Raw genomic sequence first — 21,927 nt, 5'->3', positions numbered from 1 at the left:
AGTGCATATTAAGGGTTAAAATGCAGAAATTTACATTTGTTTTATGTTACTGTCAAAAAATAACAAAATTAGCATTGTAATGTTATATGTATTCAAATTTCTTTTTTTTCTTAAATGCATTAACACTTAAATGGTGATGAGGAGGGGACATGTTTGGTTTCTCTGAAAGGGGCTTTTCTTTGTTTTATATTATTATTCTAAATGCGATTAACATTTGATATGTTTGGGGAATTTGGCTATTAGCATGTAACATTTTAAATATATTCTTCTGAAATGAACGAAATTACTCAAAAAAAAAAAGATTTGTTCTTTTTGATGAACTTGTCCGAGTCAGTAAAATGATGTGAACTTCCCACAACTAATTGTTATGAGATCCTCTCAGCTGTGCAATAAAGCATATTCAAAGGCATTGCCTGAAGTCTCTCTGAGTTATCTGCTGCGCAGCAGTTTAGTGGGACACTAAAGACCTTAACCCCAGGAAATAGTGTTCATAAGGTGCGAGACATCTTCTGACTCTGCAGTGTCAATTGGTCGTGCACTAGAGGACAAACAGTGTTATTTATTAAATGCCCCCCCCCCCATTTAATTTAAAGGGATAGTTCATCCAAAGCTGAAAATTCTGTCATCATTTACTCACCCTAGAGTTGTTCCAAACCTGTACAAAATCCTTTGTTCTGCTGAACACAAAATATTATATTTTGAATGTTTGTAACGAATAACATTTGGGGCACGATTGACTTTTGTAGTATTTTGTACATAGTAGTAGAAAAATAATATGGAAGTGAATGGTGCCAGACGACTGTTTGGTTACCAATATTTTTAGAATTATCTTCTTTTGTGTTCAGCAGAACAAAGGAATTTATACAGGTCTGTGCATACTAGTGGGGAAATTTCTACCACAATACCCCACGATGAATGTAGTGAACATATGTATTAAAAAAAATCTTTATTACTCTGTACCACAACTTACCTGAGAGGGAAGCCATATCTTTCCACAGCCTCTTGGAAGAAGGTCAGTGCAGTTAATGCAGTATTGTTTGTGGCTGCACCAAGGTACATTATCTGAAAAATGTGAAAGTGTTGTTAGTTCGGTTTATCTGGTACCCTGTACATAATTCCAATGTCACTTTACACTTTACAAAAGAAGAAAAACAATCACCTTTCGTGAAAAGCCGTCCACACCTCCAAACCAGACAATGTTATACCTAAAACCACAGGCGTTAGACCAGGATTCTCAACTCTGGCTCTTGAGTTCCACTTCCTGCAGAGTTTAGCTCCAGCCTTGATTAAACTCACTTGCCCATAGCTTTCTAGTAATCCTGAAGACATTGATAAGCTTGTGTGGAATATTTTTATCAATAAGATTTTAATCAATCAAGTATAATCAATTTGAATCTAGCCATTTTTGTTGCTAGTTATTATTCCATTATAATCCTATAGGTTAAGTATAGAGAGGAATATGCCTATGTGGCCCGATTGTACAGCCCAGATGAGAAACATATGGCTTGACCCGATCAAGTAGGGGGCCTCTTCTCTCTAGGGAGGTATTAAAAAGTTTGACTATATGGAAACGCCCTGTATAGGGTATTTAAGGAGATACCACATAACATTCGAGAGATCTCCTTGCGAGGAACTTTTGACTTTATTTTCCTTGAAATAAAGTATTTTCTTCTGAGAGAAAAACCCAAGAATGAGTGTGATTCTTCAGAGAAGCGGCTGATGACACTACACTTGTGTTAATGTTTTTGATTAGGTTAGAGCCAAACTCTGCAGGAAAAAAATAGACTACAAGGGAAATAATTTGAAAACAGCTACATTAAAGTCCCCCTGTGGTGAAAATCTATATTTTTACTAATGTTTGTGTGGTGTTTTTAATATGCTGTAAGACAAGCCATGTGTAAATTCATAAGTCGACACCATTGCTGAGTATTTTCTCCTTAAAACTCCAGTGAACCAAAGACAGTCTCAAAGACACACTTTGAAATCGCTGGTGTTTCTGACGTCACAAACTACCTTGCAAACAATCAGGTCAACGTGTGATCGTCAACCAGTGGATTTTATATTTATATTTATATAAATAAATAAATAAATAAATATATAAATAAATAAATAAATAAATAAATATATATATATATATATATATATATACTTTTTAACCACAAATGCCCATCTCGTACTATCTCTGAGATGTGCCGCGCATTACGTCATCACATTGGAAAGGTCATGCAAGACGTTGGATGTACCAACCCAGTGTTTACAAATATGATATATGCATGTTGAATGTCACATTTATATGTATTTGTGCCAGTTTATTGTTAAAATGGTCCTTACGTGTGCATATCATTATTAGTACGTGTATTAGTCTTTGCCCGTTCACTTTGTAAACAAGTCTTGCATGACCAGTCCAATGTAATGATGCAATACATGGCCCATCTGAGATGGTACAAGACAGGCATTTGTGGTTAAAAAGTATATAATTATTTTTATTTATTTTTTAGAAAATGACAGATTGTGTCGCTAGATAAGACCCTTATTTCTCGACTGGGATCATGTTGAAACTTTGAAGCTGCATTGAGACGGACATGGACCTTCAAACTAGGGCTGTGCGATATGGCCAAAAAAAACCTATCACGATTTTTTTGATAAATTTTGCAATTTCGATTTTAATCATGATTTTGACAAACACAGATATGCTTTTCAGTCATAAATGCATACAGTATACATTTGAAATATATTTCCAAAAGAAAACCAATGAGAGCTATATATCAAAAAGTTGTAACATGTCTCCAGAACAGACACAAGTCAAAATAATCACTAAGTAAAAATGTCAAACAAAATGTCTATAAGGCAAAAAATAAAAATAATTATAAAATAAAATAAAATAAAACCAATGACCAGGGATTTTTTTTTCTTTTTATGCCATACATTGGTCATAGAGCTCATTGTAGCGGTGCCTCAGGTGATGAAATTGATTTGTTATACATTATACAGGTTCACACTCACTCCGTCTGCAGTGTGTATACAGTAAGTTGTGTACGCAGTTCAGAAGCAACTGCGAGAGCGCGTTATTGTAACGTGAAAGCACATTAAAATAATGCGCGAGCGCGAATCTATCCGCTCGCATGCAACTTTCCTTTGCTCTGTAAACAAAACCAGATGCACGTGCTCAGATTATAGACAGTATAAGGCTCAGATACACGTGTCTCCTCTCGCTCAACTGGTGTCCTGTGCACTCACAACTCTCTCTGTACTCATCCACAAGATATAAAAATTTTTTGCACCTTTCTATTTCTAACCTTTTCTGTTCTCATCTATTATTACGTGCAGTGTGAACGTTCTGATCCATTAACATGGGCTCGGGAAAAAAAGGCTACGCATCACTGACAGAATTTGAATTTTTGAATTTTGAATTTTTGAGTTTGAATTTTTGACATTGAATTTTAGTTATGTAGATATAAAGTTGTTTTGCATGATTTCTACTACTGAAATATGTTAATTTAAATCCTTGTGGTAAGTGATTTTGAGATGGTATGTTATTGAAACGAAAACTTAAGTATTTGATGAAGTGGCCCAATCGTTTTCCTTTGAGAGAAAGAACATGGCAGCTAACATTACTGCTTAACTCGTTAGACCCATCAAAGTTTTTTGTATTTACACCAAATCACTGTACAGGAAATGTTTATCAAAGTTATTTATAATTACATGTTTACATTACTACATTAAGTTGTATATATTTACATGTTTCTATTTGAACAAAAATAAATCCAAATTCAATCCCCAACCAATGTTATCTCATCTTTAATCCTTTGCCCATGCTTTTACCAAGGGGCCATTCTGCTAATTTACAAGGAGGCAAGCAGCGGTGTACAGCTGTTTGATACTCCCTGTGATGGAAAGAGGGATGACCTTGTCGAACAGCTTGTGTTGCTTCACCCTGCGGATGAGACGCTCAATGTGGACCCTTAGCCGAGCAATGGACTGTGTCTCCCTCACTTCATCAGCTGACATCTGTTCCCGCTTCGACAGGTAAGCAGGTCTGTAAACTTTGCATGGCACACAGTCATCAACAAGAAAAACTTTGTCGCCATTATCGCCATTCCATGTTTCAACAGCGACACAATCCCAGACTGCTTAAAAAGCTCTTTGTCACTGACAGAACCTGCATACAGGGATGAAACAAAGGTGACTGCACCATGTGGTGCCATGCTGATGAATCCCTTGAAGGTGCAGTGGGACTTGTAAGTGGAGAAGACTTCACTTTGAAGCAGGAGAGAGGATGGAATTTGGCAACGCAACTCGTGACTTCCTTGACTTCCTCCTCAGACATCCAGATGCGGACAGACCCAAGAAGTTTACAAAAAATTGGCCCAGGTTGTAATAATTTGGCTAACTGTGGACTGATGGATGTTGAATCTGTGGGCCAGATCCTGCTGTTTTAAGCCAACAGAGAGGTGGACCATGAAGAAGAAGAACTCATCAATGGGCTGCAGAGACTGACCCTGTAACAATAACAAGATTTGCAATTTATTTACATATAATGTGTTGGCTTCCACTGAAAATGTAAAGTTAAGTTTCTATTTCTTTATTTACCCATGCACTGCCTGTTGTTCCAGCTTCACTCCTTATTGCTCTTGCTCTTGACACACGAATCATGTTGTGGGATGCAGGCTCAATGAGTTTCCAGAAAGCCATTAAATGGCTGTAAGTCACAAACCTTTTACATGAATATAAATCATAAAATCACAAACTAAAATGAATTACTTGAAGGAAAAGACACACACACACCCACACACACACACACACACACATATATGGTTACACTTTAGGGCTGTGAATCTTTGGCAAGGCAGCGATTAGATTCAATTACGATTCATAGGTTTTCGATTGGATTCAAGAACGATTTTTGCAAATTTAGAACGATTCAATTCGATTCGATTCACAATTAAATTAGATTCGATTATAACAATTCGATTCTGCATTCTTTAAGTGCATTCACGGGATTATTGAAATGCTTCTACTAAATTCTTTAAATGCTTAGTCAGGGGCAAATTACAGTAGCATTTATGGTTAGAGAACCATAGGTTAGAAAAAAAAAAACTTTTGTCCATTGTTAAATGCTAGTTTAATGATGCGACATGGCATACGTAAAAATGTATGTAAGCCAAGTTTTAAAAAAAGAGCTTTAAGAGTATTATGTATAAGCTAACATTTTGTCACACCAGGGGCGTAGCCATAATTTCAGATGTACAATAATATGTATTTAGCCTATATAATAATAACAATAATAATAATAATTATTATTATTATTAAAAAATTTTTTTTACAAGGAATTATCTTCTCTTTTAATTACTTTTAATTAGCTGTAAAAAAAAATCTAATACACTGCTGGACAATAATCAATCATTTGTAATCAATATTTTTTTCCTAATGGCAATTTTATGATTGTTTTATATACTAGGCTATATTTAATTAGCAATTATTTAAATTTTCTACACAGAATAAGGTAGAAAATGTACCTTATAGTTTAAATAATAAATGTAATAAATGTAATAAATGTCAATTAGCACTGCATCATTCATGAATTGTTTGTGTGTTTTTTTTGTTTCATCAGTTCATTCTGCTTTTATTCAGTTTAGCTGAAGATATAGCCTGGCACGTCTATGAGAGCGAGATCACTCTTTCAGTGTGAAAACTGTCTCAGGTTACGTATGTAACCATGGTTCCCTGAGTAGGGAACGAGACACTGCGTCCTCTAGGGGGCGCTTTGGGGAACACCCCGTCGTGACCCGTGTCTGAAGCATACAATGAAAAAACACCAACTTGTTGGCCGTCGACAGCCTCCGACGTCACTACCGGCGCGACTATAAATCAGCACCGGGAGAGCACGTCATTATCTTCTTCGTCTGAAGCTTGCGTCCGAAGCATGGCAGAGAGCTAGAGGACGCAGTGTCTCGTTCCTTACTCAGGGAACCATGGTTACATACGTAACCTGAGACCTTTCCCTTTCAAGGGAACTTCGAACTGCGTCCTCTAGGGGGCGCTTTGGGGAACAGTATACCCACGCCGCCATGCTGAGGGGAATGCAGGCCAGAATCATGGCGAGCACTAAGTACCAACTCTACCATTACTATGGGAGTTGCCCCTGGGACGTTTAGATGGCTGTCTGTGACAGTACCCCTTACGGCCAAAAGGCCTAAGCTACATACCCAACTTAATTGTTAGGGCCTCGGCCCTGGGTAGAGCTGAAGGCTTGGAATCAGGAAAGATTCCTTTAAAGGGATACGGCTAAGAACCTAGCATTTGTACCAAGTCCTGCCTGTCACACAGGGGCTACCGCTAGCTTACGCATAAGCTTGCTGAAAGAGCTGTCTCAACAGTTCTCTAGTAGCAACACCCTGTTTAGATAGGTATCCGAGGATACATAGGTGGAGTGGCGCCCAAGATGAACGGGGCTTTTACCAACTCAAGAAAGGGCACGAAGCAACCGCGCGAAGCCCTCACCATATAGGATTTTAGAAAGAACGCATAATACTAATGTGCAAACTTACCACAGTGTGGATTTCAGAAAATGTGCAAAGACTACACGTGCACACTTACCATAGCATGGATTTTCAAATACTGTTCTAAGGAGGGGCTCTCGTGGCACTCTGATAGAGCAGCTCATAGATGGAATGTTGCATCTTAAAACAGTATGATTGAGAGTCATCAACTCGATCTATGGAAACAATACTGGAGCGCTCTGGGAAAAAAACAGAGAACTCCGTCTCGTACGAGAGGAGAACTCCGAGCTCAGAGTAGCGCACTCATAGGTGACCGTTTTTTGGAAAAAGGGGAGCGCTGCTAAATTACCACGAGAATCACCCAAATAGCCCCTCATGTTGAGAGAAGCGATGCTTGAGGTGTATAAACAAATACACACTGGCTGAATGGAGCCCAAGGAACCAAGGTCTAATCACCTCAAGAAAGGGAACGAAGCATTACCCCTCATCGTACAAGATTTCAGAAAGTTTGCAGAGTCTTGCATGCAAACTTACCACTTGTGGATTTTTAGAAAGTGTGCAAAGCGTTCACATACACACTGACCACCATGTGGTTTTGAGAAAGTACACAAAGCTTAGCGTGTGTACTTAAAGGTTCCTAAGCATCGTAGAGGAGCTGAATCTCACGGGAGAGACAAGCTCAATTTTACAAACCTCGGGTGAGGGGAGCATCACCTGAGGCAGCATATACAAGAAGACTTCTGTAACTGCCACCTCCACTACCCGGTAGATACGACAGCACCCCTAAGCGGCCAGGAGACCCCTCGGGGTGACCTGGCCAGACATCCATGAAATTCCCTGCAGTGCTGTGCCAGGCCTGATGATCAAGGAGGCTCCCTCAGAAACCTGTGATCTCAGCCGCCTAATACCGGAACATGAAGCCGGATGGCTGCTGCTGACGAATGTTTAGTAAACACTGTAACTGAGCACTGCAAAGGAAACTCAGACAGAGTTTATTAGTAGACACGTAACCACCAGCAATTAAATACACATAAGTATATACAGAGAGGGTTACATTTACTCACTCACCCTCCTACGCCGGAGCCCCGCTCAAGGGGCACCTCCTTTTAACCTGGACCATCAGTTTCAGATTGGTTGCTATGGACATAGAACCATAAAAAAATATTATAGGTCCAGCATAGGAGACTGTTATGCGAGAGGTTTCCACCTAACCTCGATCAGGTGGAGAGCTGGTGGTTACAGGGGAATTAGGAAGGGGAGGATAAAAGCAGAAGTTAACCTTTTGGAGTCGATTAACGCATATATGTGTTATGAGGTTATTTTCTCCAGACTCCAGAGGGTTAAAAAATAAAAAATTTTAAAAAAAAATCCCCAAAGGGAACAAGTAGATACCTCGGTATCATTCTGATTCGGACGAGAACGCTGCCTCGTCTAGATCATACCCCTTAGGTTCTGCTTACCTCCTCGTGACCCACGATTCCTCTAACCCCTGCCCGCAGGTGGGGGAGGAGCGCGAGTTGCGACACTAGCCTTCTGTGCCCATCTTTGATCCTCAGATCGAGACAGGCCAGGACCCCTATGTTGTTTGGGCTCAGACCTGGACCTTCGTGGGACGAAGGATCTGAAAGCAGCAGAGCGCGCCTTCGTCTCCCTGAACTTTTCAAATCGCCGCCTCAACGGAAATACCGAAAAGTTCAGAAGGCGAAACCTAAGCATCGAGCAGAAAGCATTTTCTTTCCTCCCGATGTCTGTTCATCCACAGATGTCTCTCCGCTGCCACCATGGCCGCCATAGTCCTGCCCCATGGCGGAGGCGGCCTGCTTGGTAGCATGGAGAGAGATCCGTGGTGTGGCGCAGCTCAGCTACCAGATCGGAAAAAGGCCCCAGCCTCTATCCAGGTATCTTAGCAGATCAGTCTGATATGCTTGAAGCACCAGCATTGTGTGTAATAAAGCCACAGCCTGACCTGCTACTGCGTATGCCTTGCCATTTAAGCGAGATGATTTTCTGAAGGGGCTTAGATGGCAAGGAGGGAGATTAAGAGAGGAGGTTTCCCCTGCAGAAAGAAAAAAATTTTCACATATAAAAATTTATAAATTATTTATAAAATTTTTAGCTCTTTCTACAGGGGCATTCCCTCCTAGCCGCTTTCACGCATCACCTCGATGTCGGCAGATTACTTTAATGCCGAAACCGATGGATGCAAGAAGAAAACGGCATCTTTCATTTCTTTTTAATCTCTGTATGGAGATCATGCACAAATGAAAGGCTCACCTGAGCTGGAGGGTTATGGTCAAAAGGTAATTTTCGCTCAATAACCTCCAACAGCTCTACATACGCAGGGCAGGAGAATTGAGAAGGCTCAGCCTCAGCTTCTTCACCATCCTCAAATATCTCCTGCTTTTCCTGGGTAAAAACCCAGCAGAGCACTAACCTCAGTATGAGAAAGTGTTAAAGATATAACATCATCCTCCCAAGGCTCTCTCTCGTCCGCCGCCCCGTTTTTTTTTTTTTTTTTACAATCTCGAAAGGGAAAGTCCCTCTTTAAACCATTCAGACAGATCCATCTGTATTCTCACGAGCTCATTTTCTTTCCTGCCTCAGCGTGGACAGATCCTGAACCGCGGGAAGCAGATGGCTTGCCTTTTTTTTTTTTTTTATCAGAAGAGAGACGAACGAGAGCGGAGCTTTTTCCATTGAAAAAACGCTCACAGTGCACGCAGATTGCCTCCTCAAAGACATCGCGTGCGTGCTCTTCACCCAAACAAATGACGCAAAGATTGCGTGTGTCATCGGGTGTCAAATAACGCCGACACAGATGCACACATCGTCTAAACGCTTGCTAGTTGTCGCCATGATAAACAGAGAAAGATCGCCCTTACCGGTTCTTTCAGATGCATGCTTCAAACAAAACAGTCAGTTGAAGATGAAGAAGATAATGACGTGCTCTCCCGGTGCTGATTTATAGTCGCGCCGGTAGTGACGTCGGAGGCTGTCGACGGCCAACAAGTCTGTGTTTTTTCATTGTATGCTTCAGACACGGGTCACGACGAGGTGTTCCCCAAAGCGCCCCCTAGAGGACGCAGTTCGAAGTTCCCTCGAAAGGGAACGTCTTCATCTCTATTTATCTTTTCCTCTCCATCAGCGAATGATTCTGAGAGAAAACGCGCCAGATGTCTGTTTGCTAATGAAACAAACGCTACTTTCATGCATCTGATTAGCAGATAAATCTCGCGCTCTTATTTCAAGGTTGTTGTTAATGCTGTGGTTAATTTTAAAAGTTTCCTTTGTATATTTGGTTCATCCGCATTGTTTAAAAACATTTATCATTCAATCAGGGTTCGAAATGAGGGGGGTCTGGGGGGTTCCCGGACCCTCCATAAGTCATCAGGGACCCCCCATAAGAATTCATTTTTGGATTTTGGGGGGTCCCTAACAAATATATTTTAACATTAAAAATTATTGTGAAAATTATAGGTTTTAGTGAAGTTTTGTATTTATAACAGTAATTAATGTATTTCCTAGCGCAAGGCAGCAATGAGGGCAGCTATTAGCTAAATGTGAGTTCAGCATCACGGATTGTTGTTGTGGTGCTCCCGCAGACACGTACTAGATGAACACGGCAAAACGAGACACCACAAAGAGTGAAATCCTGAATGAAAATCCTGTAAGTGCTTCGATTGTGTTTATATCTCCATAATTGCTTATAGTAAAATATTAGGAGTTCGAGATCCTATATCAAAAGTTGCTTTAACTAACATTAGAGATACCCAGTGTAATGATTAGAAGAGGACGTTTGTCAACGTTTCTTGCTAGCTGTAACTTATGTGTATGAAGCCAAATGATCTGCCAGCTAACAGCAGACCTAGCAGCTAGACTAGTTATTCAAAGCTAGCTTAACAATCTAATTGTCCAGTCAGTGATTACGAAAGATAACCAGGACTTAATTAAAGTCTGTGAGTTGATTAAAGTGAATTTGATTTGAGCATGAATGTACATGAGAGCTTGGTAAAGAAGCTAATATTATTTTTCTTAATTTGGAATCCTGCACAAGGAGAGAAAAAGAGGGAAAAAAAAGATCACCGACTTTTTTCAAGGGTAAATTTTACTTATGTGATAACATGGCTGTTGTTGGGGGAAATTGCAGATATCGGGGATGCAAAAACAGCGCTTTTCGGCGCCTCCTGCCTAGTGTTTCTTTCACTCTCTATGGTAGCCTATGGTATCTGCAACTGCATCAAATTCTGCGTAAAAAACTCCCTGTCAATACAGAACAAAATAAGCTGTAGCCTATTTTGCCATCAATACTGCTGACGTTGTCTTTGCTGTATCAGTAGGTTATATATTTATGTTAAACATCCAAATGTAGACTGGTCTGTCTGTCAGCGCACAGAGCCACGCAGTCGCAGACAGCACGTGAAGTTCGTGAATACCCTTGTCTTTCCTATCAATTTGTGTTTGAACGAAAAAAAAAATGAACGATGTGCTTGAAAAAATAAGTCAAAGTGTCCGTTTCAACAAGTTTCCCCGTAAACCCAGTCAGAGAAAGAAAACAGATTTGTGTCATTACCAGAGATATATGCATTTGTCTTAAAGGGACAGCAACCCAATATACCTGCAGCTGTTTGTGTCACCTAAGTTTATCAAAAAACAAACGAGAAAGAGAAAAAAAAAATGTAGCTAAAGGTAAACTGTATTAATAGTATGAACCATATTTAATGTATACAGTGAAGGCAGTGTTATTTTACATTTGATTATTCAATGTCTTTAACTTAATACAGTTAATTTACTTGATAAACCAAAAGCACTGCTTTATTTTAAATGTTTTTTTTTGTTTTATTGCATCTATATATGCTTGTACTTTGATTACTATTTTCTATGCAGAGGCACTAGCCCGACCCTACAAAATTACCCCAATCATCCTAGAACTTTACAAAAAGAGCTACTCAAATCATCAGGTGATATTGTTTTCAGGAAGAAGAGGAAGGAGTAGTAAAGAAAGAAGTGATAGTTTTTCAGAATTTCATTTTACTCATTTTCATTCATTTTATTGAGCCTATAGGGGTGAGATGGCAGGGGTTGGTGGCAATGTAAGTATCTAGATATTTGGAGCGGGGCAAGGGAAAACATCCCAAGACCATTATCCCACCTTCAACACTGGACCATATAATTTTGCCTACAATATATCGTGTAGCAAGGCAGTCTTCACAACCTTTAATAATTAAATTTTAGGGGACCCCCCAAGAGTCATAAGTCATTTTGAACCCTGCATTCAATGGATCTGTGCGTATGATTTAGACACTTACATTTCAACTCCGTCCATGCAATAAATACAGCTGTCGACAGCTCCGGTAACTCCGTCGGTAAGATGCAGAGAGCCATTGACAAACTACAGAAAAGTAAACTACTTCACGTTAGCATTACTGGCCACGAGTCCTATAGATCACACGTCAGCTGCGTCAGAGACGAACGGAGCGCGAGCGCAATCCTGTGACAGTCTCAGGCGGTAAACAGTGGAGCGCGTGAAGGACAGATAAGAGACACGATTCACGAACACTCTTCAAGGTCTCCATTAATTTGTGCGTGTAGTAATTTAATGTGTATACATTTTGAAAGCATTGAATCGCTATAGAAATCGCGATTCATTCGATTCTTAGCATTTTGAATCGATTACTGTCCAAGATCGGCGATTCACGATTCAAAAATAATGTTTCAAGATCAATGCATATGAATCGACAGGGTTTGTAATCGATGCATCAAGAAAACGAGTGAATCGTTACACCCCTAATTGCAACAGATGATATTCGCTGTGATGTAGATGAAATTAAGTGGCCAGACAGAGAGGAACGTCTGGATGTGCATGAGTGATTACTAGGGGTGTAACGATTCACTCGTTTTCTCGATCATACCAAAGTATTGTGAAAAGCTTTTAACATTTCAGTTTGGAGAACCACCACTTTCAAAAATCTAGGGAGACGGAAATATTACCGAATCCCAGGAATGACCCATATGTGTGTGTGTAAAGGTGAGTGTGCATGTCTGCGTATATCTTATACGGTAGATGGTGTGTATGTGAATGTGTGTGTACGTGCATGCATTTATATCTGTATATTTGTGTATGTATGTACGTGTGTGTATATAGGTGTGTCTGCATGTATACATGCATGCCTTTGTGTAAAATGAAACTATTGGTTACTGCCATGTCCAGGAAGTGCTGAGAAAGTTCTAATGTTATCGATTCACATGTGATTATTTGCATACTGAATGTTGATTGGTTGGTAGCTTTCTGTATGAGAGGCAGTTGATATCCAGTAAAGACGGAAGCTAGACGCAAACATGTGTGCTCTTGGTTATTTCTTGGTACGACACTATTCTGAGTGACTACACGAGAATAATACAAAAGTGTCCCTCACTTTGGGCAGATCCATCACACCCATGTAGAGAAGCAGACCTACGTAACGTTACTTATTTATTTCTTCAGAGTATACATCAGCCCATGAGAATCTCTTACTCTCCTGATTTCTCACCACAAACTTGTTTGTGTTTGCACACAAGATATATATGTATGTGTGTGTACATGCGTTCATGTATGCAAGTATGTGTATATCTACATGTTTTTGTAAAGGTGTGTGTGTGTGTGTGCATATGCATGTGTTTGCATATGTGTGTGTGTGTGTGTGTAAGCAACTGCAGGCTTTATTTTTATTGTTATTTCATTGTTATTGCATTATTATTATAGTTACCTTTTTTTTTTTATTTTGCTCTTACCAATAATTAGATTTATAATAAAAAGTATTTTTAGGAATTTATAGTGAGTTTGTAACACATGCTCTATTTTTCTTCCCGATGTGTCCATGTAACCCACCCAATTAATTGAGGTCGTGTTCCGATGTATTTTTCATGTATGATTTTTTTTGTTTTGTTTTTTTTTTTGTTTTGATTCAAAATTTTTCTTGCCTAATGCATGAAATGTTCAGACATATTTTTATTTTTATTTTATTTATTATTTTGTTTTCACTGGTTGATGAAAATAAATGCATTGCGTCGATGGGTGCTGATGTCGCATATGCGCCAGCTCATTGAAGAGAGAGATGTGAGCCACATGTGTGGCTATTCTTAATCTAAACCATCGTTGTCAATATTTTCCTAAATGGATGTCTGAACTGTTTTATTGCATCAGGTAAGACACCATTGTTTCATATTTTGATAAATAATGTTTAAGTTGGTGTTTGTTCATATAAGAAAATGTGGATGGTTAATGCTGTTCAATATTAAGTATAAAGTGTACCATAGAACACATGTGAAACGTTTATACTGTAGAAGTATACTTGATCAAACTTGTTTGCACATTTGTGTAATGGGAATAGTGTTTTGAGTTGAAAAAATAAATTGCATTGCGTCGATGTCAGAACGCATTAAAGAGCTTGAAGCTGAGGTGGCTAAAGCAAAGGCACAAAAGCCGGTTTCAGTGAAGAAACTGCCATATGACCAACACCAGTCAATTGTGCCTAACAAGAAAATGGGCAAAGAAGGGAAATCAACACACCCTGTGCCTCAAACTCAAGCTAAGTCACTAGCCATGAGTGGGTTTTGTTATCGCTGTGGCGAGGATTCTCATTATTTGCAACAGTGCACTAATCCAGTGAATGCCACCTTGGTGCAGAAAAAGTTGGTGCAGAGACATGAGCAAAGGAGTTGTCCAAATAAAGTGACAACACCCACTGCTCATTTAAACATGGAGTAGCCTCTGTTGTGGAACGAACAGAGGCTGGAGTTGTAAAAGGTTCCATAGAAAAGATAAACCAGGTTCCTAGGGGCTTAGTTGGAGAACCTTGGGAATTAAGGTTTGGGTGGACGGAATTGAGTGTTGTTGTCTAATTGACACTGGGTCCCAAGTGACTTGTGTAGCTGAATCTTTCTACAAGCAGTATTTACAGCGCAGAGGTCTTAGCCCCATGGTAGAATTACTCCGGGTTGAGGGGGCTGCGGGGCAATTAGTCCCTTATCTTGGATACATTGAAATAGATGTGCAATTTCCCAAGTCTGCTTGTGGGACAGATGCAGTGGTTGCCGTACTAGCGCTGGTATGTCCAGATCAAACCTACAATGCTCGTTTGCCCTTGTTAGTGGGTACAAATGTTCTCCGTCAGCTTGTACAAGATTTTAATATGCTGCAGGGAAAAGAATACCTACTGCAAATGCCCATTAGCACAAACTGGATGGCTGCTTATCGTAATTGTGACGCTACTTCGACACCTTGTAAACAGGCACAGTGCCTCATCCCAGTTAGACTGTCGGGGAAGAAATCTGTAAAGATCAGTAAAGGGGAGAAGTGTGAAGTGACCGGGGTGTATCGAGCTAAAGATTGTGGCCAGAGCAAGACGATGATCATTGATGAACCACTGATGTACCACATTCCAGGTGGTTTAGTTGTGGAATGTAAGTTGATACAAGCTGAAGCTAGAGCTCGAAATAAAATCAAAGTAGTCATTCGAAATGTTTCGGACCACAGTGTAACCTTGCAGCCAAAGGGAGTGCTTGCTGAGTGTTCAGCGGTAGACTGGATAAAGTCTTTGCCTGTTTTTGATAACACTAGCGTTTCACAAACTACCACTTCCCCAATAGCAAGTCTCACGGTAAAGGCAGCCAATCCTGTGGTTCTAAATTTTGAGGGCTCCCCCATTTCAGAGGAGCTCAAAGCTCGCATAGTTGAAAGAATACATTGTGAGGCATCAAATGCATTTGCCCAGCACGATCTAGATGTGGGACGAGTGTCAGGCGTGGCACATAGAATAGAGCTAATTGAGCATGTTCCTTTCAAAGAGCGTACTCGTCGTGTCTCTCCAGCTGATTTTGAGGACTTAAGAAAACACTTGTTAGATTTGCTTGCTAGTGAGATTATAGAAGAATCTAATAGTCCATACGCTTCACCAGTAGTATTGGTGAGGAAGAAAAACGGTGACTTGAGAATGGTGGTTGATTACCGCAAATTAAATAAGTTGACAAAGGGAGATGCATATCCTCTTCCCAGGATCGAGGAGACCTTTACATTGCTGTCAGGTTCAAAGTGGTTCACGGTTCTAGATTTAAAAAGTGGATTTTACCAGTTAGAGGTGGAAGAGAGTGATCGTCCCAAAACTGCGTTCACTACGCCGTTTGGGAACTGGCAATTTCGGCGTTTACCACAAGGGCTGACGAATTCTCCAGCAACTTTTCAGAGAACCATGGAGAAAGTCATGGCTGGTTTGAATTTGCAGGAAGTTATAGCTTTTCTTGATGACTTGATCATTTTCTCTGACACACTTGAACAACATGAGGCTAGGCTCATGAAGGTACTCCAACGTATCTCCGCTTTTGGGCTGAAGTTAGCACCTTCTAAGTGCAAGTTCTTTCAGACTTCAGTGAAGTATCTAGGGCATGTGATTTCCGCCCAGGGTATACACCCTGACCCAGACAAGATTTCTGCTCTAACAGAATGGCCCATCCCAAAGACTGTTAGAGATCTGAGGTCATTCCTAGGCTTTGCTGGGTATTACCGGCGATTTGTTGAAAGCTACTCTCAGATAGTTAAGCCTCTGAATGGGTTATTACAGGGTGAATTTTCTACTAGAGGACGGTCAATATCATCTTACCGTGTTAGGAGTAAAGCGCAATCCCTAGCTGGGAAATGGAATGATGAGTGTCAAGTTTCTTTTGACACTATCATTCAAAAAACTACCCAGTGCATAAGCTAGAGTACTTAGCCCTTAAATGGGCTGTGTGTGAAAAATTTCACGATTTCTTGTATGGCACAAAGTTTACGGTGTTAACCGACAATAATCCATTAGTGTATGTGCTCACTACAGCTAAATTGGATGCGGCTGGCCATAGGTGGCTCACGGCTCTGTCTATGTATGATTTTGATATTAAGTACAGAGCGGGCAAAACTAATGTCGACGCAGACGGGCTTTCACGTCGTCCTCAAAAACCACTTATGGATGATGCGGAGGCCATACAGATCGATGAACGAGTAGCAAACTTGATAAGCAGAGCAGAATGTGCAGCAACTGAGTTTGAAAACATTGAGCATCAAGCAATCAAAACTGTGTGTTTGCGACATTCGGTGTGTTGTAGGACGCATGTCGTACAGCCGTGTGAGGAGGGAGACCTGCTGGAAGGCAGAGTCATCCCAAATCCCGCTGTCGAGATGCTTCTTTGTAATGAGGATGTGGTTCCTGATGATTTGATAGAACCTGAGCACTGGCCTGGACAAATTACTTTACCAAGTATGACTCCCACCGCTTGGTCCAGGTTACAGAGAGAGGATATCGTGTGGTATCTGATCAGTATGGACAACAATTCAGGCAGCTGGTGGTTCCCCCGAGTTTCAGAGATCGAGCTCTTGAAGGAGTTCATGATGAAACGGGGCATATGGGGTATGAGAGGACTCTGGAGCTTGCAAGAGGCAGATTTTATTGGCCTAAAATGGCGGAATATGTGGAGAGAAAGTGCAGGACATGTGAGAGGTGCGTCAAGAGAAAGGCTCGTGCACAAAGAGCTGCAGAACTAGTGAACATCAAAGCTTATTCTCCCTTGGAATTAGTCTGTATTGACTATCTTTCATTAGAGCCGGATTCAAATGACACCCGCAACATATTAGTCATTACAGATTTTTTCACTAAGTTTTCTTGGGCATTTCCCACTAAAGATCAAACAGCCAAAACTGTGGCTTCGGTGTTGTGGGAAAATCTGATTTGCAGTTTTGGGTTTCCTAAGAGAATACATAGTGATCAGGGGGCTAATTTTGAGTCTGAGCTTGTGAAGGAGTTGTGCACACTAGCTGGAGTTAAGTCACGCACTACACCTTATCACCCGCGGGGAAACCCAGTAGAGAGATTTAATCGAACCCTACTGGATTTATTGGGAACCCTGAGTGATAAAAAGAAAGAACATTGGAGAAAATATGTCCGTCCTGTAGTGCATGCATACAATTGTACTAGGAATGATTCGACTGGTGAAACTCCTTTCTTTCTGATGTTCGGACGCCAACCTCGTCTCCCAATCGACCTTTGTTTCGGGATTAACCCAAAGGGGCATAATTCCAAAACTCATACTAATTATGTCAGCGAGTTGAAACGAAGGCTAAAGTACGCTTATCAATTGGCTATTCAAAATGCGGAGAAGAGGCAATTGATGAATAAGGCTAGATGGGATAAGAAAGTGACTGCTGCTACAGTAGAAGTTGGCGATCGTGTTCTAGTAAGAAATGTTAACATCCGAAGAAAGCACAAGATCGCAGATCGTTGGGAATCCACCATCTATGTGGTGGTAAAGCAGCCTAATGCAGAGATCCCAGTGTATGTCATTCAACCCGAGAATTGTGAAGGCCCTGAGCGTGTCCTGCACAGAGATCTTTTACTGGGTTTCTTCCTACCAGTCCTGATGAGATTGATGAGGCTCCAGCTGTCGAAGGAGCAGTTACACGCAGGAGGCGTAAACGTGATTTGGAAGGAGACATGGAGGCTGAATGTTGTGATGAGACTGTGGAAACTGAAGGTCCCAATGTGTCTCTGAATCCTTATGCCCCAGAGTTTCAGTTGGGGAGAGCCTTGCGAGAAGTCTCTGAATCTTTTGTGTCTCACAGTTTGTTGAATGAGCACGAAGTTGAAATGCACCAAGGGGATTGGCAAGGCACTGAAACTGTTGAGGACAATGATGAAGAGGGCCATGACACTGTAATTCAACAAGATGTTTCATCCTTAGTGGATGATGTTAATGAGGTGTCAGTACATCCCGATGAGTTGAGTGCTGAAGGGAAACTTGATTCTCATGTTGAGTTAAGGAGGTCCCAAAGAGAGAAAAGACCCCCAAGTAAATTGAAAGATTTTGTATGGAAAGCACAATGTGGGATGCAGAGTGTACATGTAGAACCCAAACCTAATTATTTTAGCCAAGTGCTTGAAATGATGCAACAACAAATGAGAGTGCAACAAACTCAAAGTGAATTGTTGTTTAGCCTTGTGGGTCATGTACCAACTTGAGTATCTGATGAGGACATCAGAGTTTCAGCAGGGGAGGATGTAACCCACCCAATTAATTGAGGTCGTGTTCCGATGTATTTTTCATGTATGATTTTTTTTGTTTTTTTTGTTTTTTTTTTGATTCTAAATTTTTCTTGCCTAATGCATGAAATGTTCAGACATATTTTTATTTTTATTTTATTTATTATTTTGTTTTCACTGGTTGATGAAAATAAATGCATTGCGTCGATGGGTGCTGACGTCGCATATGCGCCAGCTCATTGAAGAGAGAGATGTGAGCCACATGTGTGGCTATTCTTAATCTAAACCATCGTTGTCAATATTTTCCTAAATGGATGTCTGAACTGTTTTATTGCATCAGGTAAGACACCATTGTTTCATATTTTGATAAATAATGTTTAAGTTGGTGTTTGTTCATATAAGAAAATGTGGATGGTTAATGCTGTTCAATATTAAGTATAAAGTGTACCATAGAACACATGTGAAACGTTTATACTGTAGAAGTATACTTGATAAAACTTGTTTGCACATTTGTGTAATGGGAATAGTGTTTTGAGTTGAAAAAAAAAATTGCATTGCGTCGATGGGTGCTGACGTCGCATATGCGCCAGCTCATTGAAGAGAGAGATGTGAGCCACATGTGTGGCTATTCTTAATCTAAACCATCGTTGTCAATATTTTCCTAAATGGATGTCTGAACTGTTTTATTGCATCAGTGTGGATTGATTCAACGCTCCGTGACCGTGTTGGATTCCCGCAGTGCGAAAGAACCGCGCTGGATTTCACTGTGGAGGAATTGCGTCATCGGGGACCCTGCCTTCACGAGGAAAAAAAAAGAGAAAGGAAGATTTGTTTATCGTTCATTTCTGCAAAGAATCGTAGGAGTCAAATTCATTCACACAAACTGAACTGAGTCAAATTCATTCACACAAACTGAACTGAGTCAAATTTATTCACACAAACTGATTGATTATTTGTTTATTTCTTCTATTTTATTTATATTATTTTGTTTTCTTTGATTGTCATTGATGAATGATATTTTGTTCTCAAGTGGTGAATTGTAAAGGGGCAAAAGTATTCTCAGGTGATGTGTGATTTGAATTGAAAGTGAAAGAAAAGATTACATTGAATACAGTTACGGTTCAGTGAACTTATTGTTTCATTCATTCATTTTATTATTATTCATTAATTGATTCTCTTCCATATTTCATTTTATTTACTGATATATATATATATATACATTTTTATTTTACCCAGTTAGTACTGTAGGCAACTATTTAAACAAGTGCAGACACACATTTAAGATTATTAATAAACATTTTTTTTTTCAACGTGTGAGACCCCGAACCCGAGACTCCAAATATTAATGTAAGTTGTGATTTATTTGTATTTGGTGAGCTCAGACCCTGTAGATATTTTTTTCCTTTTCTTCTTCTTTTTGGGTGTTAAATCCTACTGATGGGTTACATCCACATCGAACACAAGACCATCTCAGACGAGCCGTGGTCTCAGCTGGAGCTGTACAATAAGTACATGGGAGGAACTGACACCTCCAACAACATGCTCAGAACAAAGTCAGTGCACTGTAAAACACAGAAGTGGTACAAAACCATTTTCCAGCACTTCCTGGACATTGCAGTGACCAATTGCTTAATTTTAAACAAAGCATTGTGTGCCATCCACCATGACAAGCACATGACTCGGCAAAACTTTCAGGAGCTGCTAGCTGCTCAGCTCACAGGTGTTCCCCTGGATGACAGCCCGAGAGAGAGAGAGATGTGATCATCTGCCTGTTCCTGTGAGTGACACTCAAGACCTTTCACAGAGTCCCATATGATGAAAAAGGAGCACCCCATGGAAGTGGCAGGAATGTGATGTGGGACCATGTTTGCAGTTAGACAGGAACTGTTTCAGAGGGCACCACGTCTAAATGACCGGACTGAAGCATCCAAAAACGCCTGGAGAACTGGATTAAAACAAAAAAATCTGTGCCATCTAGTGTCCTAAAAAGACTTGTATATGTTGTCACAGGGTGAAGAATCACTCGACAAGGGGTACGTGAAATCAAAAGCCCCGGAGGGTGGATTTATTGAATAGTGTGGGGTGCCTGGTGAAATGTGCTGCTCTGTTTTCTGGTGCCTGGTGCTTCCCGTGTGCTCTTCGTGCTCTTCTGTGCCAGTTAAGGTGAAAGTGGGTGTCCAGACGTGCTCCAAAGTGGCGGAGCTGTCGGTCACTCACTGCTTTCTGTAGAGAGATGAGAGAGGGATTAGACCAGCATTGCATTCGGTTCGAGACTGTTGTTTGAGTGCAGCGTGTATTCCTTAAGAGTGTGCTGGCTGATGGGGAGCAGCTGTGACCGATCAGCCGGTGATGAGGACGTGCAGGTGTTTTCCGTTGGTTGCCAGGGCGATGCTGATTCCTCTGTGAGTGCTCGTCACAATGTGTATTATAGTTAATTCATAGCCTTTTTCAATATTAAGGCATTAGATTCTTTCATTCATGAGTTTTCATATTTTTTTTAATAAAAAGCAGTAAAATTTCGTCACTTTTTTTTTTTGTCTAATTAAATTATATTTACTAAAACACCACACACAATAATGTACAATAACTGTAATTCCCTGAAAGTCAATAATTTTCTGGAAAAAAATGACACCCTGCAAATGAAGTTACCACATTGTGTTATCATTTTAAGAAAGAGTTAAAATGGCCTATTTTAGCTTTAGGTTCTAAAGGGTTAAAGAGCCAGTAAGATGAAAATTCTGAGCTTCCTATCACTGTTTATAAGTCCTGTACATTAGGTTTAAATCCATCCAAGGTTAAAAAACATTGTCATTTTGTCAAAATATCATTTTAAAATTACCACAATTCTCAGAGATCCCCAAACGGTTCGCGCGAAGCTGTTCAAAAGATTCAGTTTCCTTAAACCCCACCTTTCGGTAGCATACTGTGTTCTGATTGGTCAACTGACATAGTCAGGTTTGATTGGTTGTTCCGCACACACTTCCACATTAACTATGCGTTAGCATTTGTTTGGGGTGAATTATGTCTTATTCCTCTCATTGCGAAGCAAACAGTAAAATAAAAACTTTAATAGTCTCGCTGCTTTTTCTTCTGTGTGTGTGTATTCAAGCCGTGCGCTTCAGTTTGAATCTGAATAGAGCGTTCAGCGCGGGGGCGTGGTCACATTAGATATAGTAAAGGGAGACGTGAAAAACAGACATTGCGTTGTTTTCATATGAATTACTTTATCACAGAATATCTGTTAGCAGCACTTGTTTAGTTTTAAAGTAGACATGTCAAGCTTTCTATAGATATCTCTCTCATGTCTCTTCGTTGAGTATTCACGGAGTTACACTTCATTTTAATGACGTGTTTGTACATGACGATCAGCGCAGACAAAGGCTGCA

This window comes from Carassius gibelio, chromosome A13 (assembly GCF_023724105.1).
Source record: "Carassius gibelio isolate Cgi1373 ecotype wild population from Czech Republic chromosome A13, carGib1.2-hapl.c, whole genome shotgun sequence".
Taxonomy (NCBI): Eukaryota; Metazoa; Chordata; class Actinopteri; order Cypriniformes; family Cyprinidae; genus Carassius; species Carassius gibelio.
The sequence above is the reverse complement of the archived record's forward strand: the minus strand, read 5'-3'. Positions refer to the sequence as shown.